Below are 5,046 nucleotides of genomic sequence, written 5' to 3'. Positions count from 1 at the left end.
AAAGAACATACTTCAACAATGTGTGGTTATAAATAGTTTTATTAAAGTCAACTGGTATGGGCTGGTAGGCTTGGAGTTGACCTTATAGCTTCTGCTGTGATCTCCTGGCAGCAGATCTCATGGACACTTGTGCTGGAAATAGGGCTCTCATTAAATGTGAGAGATCATCTGTCTCCCTATTGCCAATCCCTGCCAGACATTACCTAATGCCACCTTCTTAGAGGACTGCAGGCAGAGGCAGAGTGCTTGCTTCTAAATAAAGTGTGATCCAACACTGGTGGCTGGGGGCAATGAACTCATTCAGGTCTCAGATGATGGCATGACAAGTTTGGGATGTTATTCTGCTGGCCACTTGATACACTTGCCACTTGAACCCAGGCTTTCATCTGAGTCGTGCAAAGTCTCCAGGCCACCCAATTGCAGGTTAGTTGTACATGAAACAAGTGGAAAAAATAGACTGAGTGACTCTGGAGAGAAGCAGACATTCTAGTTTCAGGATTTGATGGATGTTTTTGGTGGTTCTGGGAATCAAAAACATCCAGAATCTTGCTCATGCTAAGCAAGTGTCCTACCAGTGAACTCATTCCCCAGTCCTTTAGTGGTTTTATTATATATCGTGTAAAGATATATATATATATATATATATATATATATATATATATATATATATATATATATATATATATTTAAATAAAATGTATAATATATATTTATATATATATATATATATATATATATATATATATATATATTATGTTTCAGCAGTTTATTTATTATGTTATTTTTTCAGTAAAGTCTTTCAATATTAATAAGCTTTTTGCTGAGTGTGATGGCATATGCCTGTAGTCCCAGCTTCCTGGGAAGCTCAAACCGGAGGATTACCTGAGCTCAGGAATTCAAGACCAGTCTGTACAATATAGAAAGACACCACCTGGGAGCTGGGGATATAGCTCATTTGTAGAGAGCTTGCCTAGCATGTGGGAAGCCCTGGGTTCAATCCCCAGCACCACACACACAACAACAACAACAACAACGACATCAGGACATCATCTGCCAGGTGTGGTGGCACATTTCTGTAATCCAAGTGACTGAGGAAGCTGAGGCACAAGGATCACAAGTTCTTTTTTTTTTTTTAAAGAGAGAGAGAATTTTTAATATTTATTTTTTAGTTTTCGGCGGACACAACATCTTTGTTTGTATGTGGTGCTGAGGATCGAACCCGGGCCGCATGCATGCCAGGGGAGCGCGCTACCGCTTTGAGCCACATCCCCAGCCCAGGATCACAAGTTTGAGGCCAGCTTAGCAAGTAAGTGAGGCTCAAAGCAACCTAGGGAGACCCTGTCTCAAAACTCAAAATAAAAACAATAAAAAGGGTCGGGCCTGTGGCTCAGTGGTAAAAATGCTCCTGGATTCAATCCCCATCAAAAAAAAAGAATAAGTTGAGGTGTTTTTTTGTTTTTGTTTTTGTTTTGTATTTTGGAATAAATCCAGAGGAGCTCAATCACTGACCCTCATCCCCAGCCCTTAAAAACAAAAACAAAAACAAAAAAAACTTCAAATTATTTTTTATTTTGAGACATAGTTTTGCTAAGTTGCCAAGGCTTACTTTGAACTCAGGATCCTCCTGCCTCAGCTCCCAAGCCACTGGTATTACAGGTGTGCACCACTATGTCAGGAAAGAATAATTTTTAAAACAAGTTCTTTTTTTTTTTTCTGGTTTGCTTTAGTATATTGAACATCTTTCTAAAATAAACTATGAGAAAGCCATTCTAATTCAATGGAAGAGATGCTGAAAGATTCAAGATTAACATCCATTATTTGCATGTAAAATGGAGGGAAAGATCAGTGAATTGTTCTTGAAGAATTCTGCCCCCATGGGAGATGGAAGGGTCAAGCCAAAAGCCATCAATGGGAAAGATGAAGAAAGATGGGCTCTCAGGGCAGGGGTTTCTGGCTAGAAACTGTTCCTTGCTCACTGTGTCAATTTTTTCTCCCAGCCCCCTCAGGCTGGTTCTCTAGGCTAAGATGGGGAAGATGGTGTTTGCTGTAGTCGAGAAATAAAGTGGCGAGCTGAACCCAGGGGTAGTGCTGAAGCTTCCCGAGTCACACTTGGCTCAGGCTTCTCCAGGGAAGATGGACAGAGGGAAAGGAGGTGCTGGCACCAAGCGAGGGCTTGGTGCAGGGCTCTGGAAAGTTCAGAGGAGCTGGAGGCCCAGGTGGCAGGACACGCCTGGATAGCAACAAGAGAGAGTCTGCAATGCCCATACAAGGGACAGCAGTCCAAACCCTATCATGCATAAGCAGATGGAGTTGACAAAGACTTGCCCTAACCTGTCTCCCATGTGGGACTGACCTAGCCCTATTAAGCCCTTGGTGGGCAGCCTGGGAAAGCGGGGGTCAGGGTAGCCCAGTGTTGGACAGGACACCATGGGAGACAGACCCCATGTGGTTTCTGGCTCATCTCCATCTCTCAAAGCTTTTGGACATGCACACAGCTGAAGGAGGTCTCCCTGGCGGAGAACTTTGGAAAGCTCCCTCTAGTGAGACTGGGCAGGGGTGGCAGGGTGGGGGTGGGGAGTGCCTTGAGAAAGCAGCTGAGGAATGGAGGGATCCGGATTTCCAGAGACTTCAGAGATGATGCCTGGTCTGATAGGAACCGTGGGGCTAATTTGCCGAATGAGGTAGTTCCATCCTGACCTCTCTGGGCAGGGTTGGTCAGGGAAGACAGAAAACAGGCCTTCCCAAGACCCAGGGGGATGAAAAGTGGCCAAAAAGAGCCAGATTTGGGCTCCCAGAACGCAATGAGAAAAATAGAGAGCCGTAAAGGATTCTAGGTGCAGGCTGAGCTGATGGCGCCTCCTATTCATGATTCTGATCCTGACATTGGCTTGGAGGCAGAGACAGCCCTTCCCTGATCTTTCAAAGCCCTGGAGATAAAGGGACCAGCTGGAGGATGGGCTTTGGGGTACCCAAGGGCACAAGTGTGTGACGGCCACCCTTATGGAACTCAGCAGGGACCACAAAGTTCCAGCCTCAGTTTGTTCTCAGAGCAACAAGCATGGCACAGGGTTTGGGGGGGCTTCAGTCTTGGAGACAAGGGCGGGGTTGCAGGTCTGTCTTCTTGGCCTGGGTATATTTGGGATTCCCCAGCTGGGCCATCCAGATCACCCTTCTGGAATTGCCGCTCTCTCCTCTCTCCTCAGTGGACAGGAGAGTGGGTGGGAGGGCAGCGTCACCCAGCGGGAGCCACCAGCCCCTCTCCTGGGCAGGACCCCCGGGGGCCCGCACAGGCGTGTCTAGATCTCCATGTCCACAGGGCAAATGTTGCCCGTTTTGTGCTCTCTGACCTGTAGCTCTCTGTCTTTGGCCGGGTCCACTTTTCGAAGCAGTTGGTCCACAGGCTTGACTGTGCTTTGGTTGAACATGTCTGTCTCATGCCGCAGCTGTGTGTGCTGACACAGATGTTGCCGGATCATCTCCACCCTCTCCACCTCCAGCCGCTCCAGCTCCAAAGTGGTGGTCACCATCTCTTCAAACCACTTGGACTGGGCCTGGTTGTAGAGGTCCACACAGCGCATGAGGTCGTCACCAGCCTGTGTGGACTTTCTCCGTGCCTTCTTGATGTCCTCCTCTGTCTTATTGCTCAGCTTGATCTCCAGCTGCTGGGTCTTCATCTCCAGGTCTCTCTGCCACTCAGTGAGGGCTTTCGGGGCCTTCTCCACCAACGCTTAGCGGCTGGCGAGCTGCTTGAGGAGGTCAGCGATATGGTGGTCACACTTTTTCATGTCTTTCTTGAAGTTCTCACGAAAGTTCATTAGGGGCTTCTCTACCTCGCTGTGAAGCTTGGCGGAGAACTTGAGATGAACTTCTGCTTCATCTGCCAGACTCTTCTTCACCTGGGCTCAGGCTTCTCCCAAGGAGCCTTCCTCCTGTGCAGCCAAGGAGTTCTGAGAGAGCTTAGCCAAGTTCTTTGCATATTCTTCTTCAATCTTTATCCTCTCTAGGATGAATTCAGACATTTCTTTCTGCATTTGTTTGCCTTTCAGTTGCTTTTGGAGCAGCAGTTCGAACCCAGCCACCGTGCCATTGCCTTGGGGATCCTTCTTATCAGCCCAGAAGTAGTCACAGTAGCTCCACTCGGTTGGCTTTAGCAGTTGTTGTTCAGGCATGGTGTCTGGGTGAGGGAATGTCATCTTCTCTGTGGGATCAACTTTATTTTCAAGATTATATATTTTGTCTTCATTGCCTGAGGTTCTGTCTTCCAAATGGTCTTGTCTGTGGGTAATACTTTCCATTGAACTTTTAAGTTGGTTTAGTGATTCCTTCACTTCAAGGATTTCTTCTTCATTTCTTTTCAGGACCTCTAATATATCTTTACAGAAGTGATCTTTCATCTCCTGAAGCGAATCTGTTATTTTACTGCATAACTCCTGTGCCTGCTCTCTTAGATAATTCTTTAAGTCGTAGAACAGTTTTACTAAATACATCCTGAACTCCTTCTCTGACATTTCTTTGATGGATTCTCTTATGGGAGCAGCTTGGTTTGTTTGGAGCACTTTATTCCCTTGTTTTTTCATTTTGTTTGTGTGTCTTCCCATCTAGCCGTGTGGATCTGAGGCAGGATAGTTTCTACTCTGTAGATTTGAAGTGTCCCTGAAGGTTTCCAGAAACTAGCAGATCCAGGCTCCGGTTTCTGCAGGCTCTGCCACACTGCAGGACCCAGGAGGCTCACCCACCGAGGACGATGGATGAACTCCAGGAGAGAGTCAAAACAAGTTCTTAATGAAGGGCTATAGCTCAGTGAGGTGGACTACTTGCTTGAACTGCCATATGGCCCTGGGTTCAACCCCCAATACTGCAGGACAAAAACAAAACGACTACGCCTGAGGATAACCATGTAATACATGCAGAAGCAGAGATGAATTTACTTACCCTCTGTGAGGCATTCTTTCCATTTAAATCAAATGGCAGTCTAAGTTAATTTTCTCACTTTCAAGTCTAAGTTTTCTTGTGCTCATGTGAAAAGTAAAATGATATTTGTTAATG

General features: G+C 46.2%; 1 pseudogene; it reads right to left on the bottom strand.

The window, feature by feature from the left end:
• Positions 1-3,296: 3,296 nt before the first annotated feature.
• Positions 3,297-4,487, bottom strand: LOC114091741 (growth arrest-specific protein 7 pseudogene; annotated as a pseudogene).
• Between the last annotated feature and the right edge of the window lie 559 nt (positions 4,488-5,046).

Source organism: Marmota flaviventris, chromosome 3, assembly GCF_047511675.1.
Source record: "Marmota flaviventris isolate mMarFla1 chromosome 3, mMarFla1.hap1, whole genome shotgun sequence".
NCBI lineage: Eukaryota > Metazoa > Chordata > Mammalia > Rodentia > Sciuridae > Marmota > Marmota flaviventris.
This window is presented reverse-complemented; position numbering and strand designations above follow the sequence as displayed.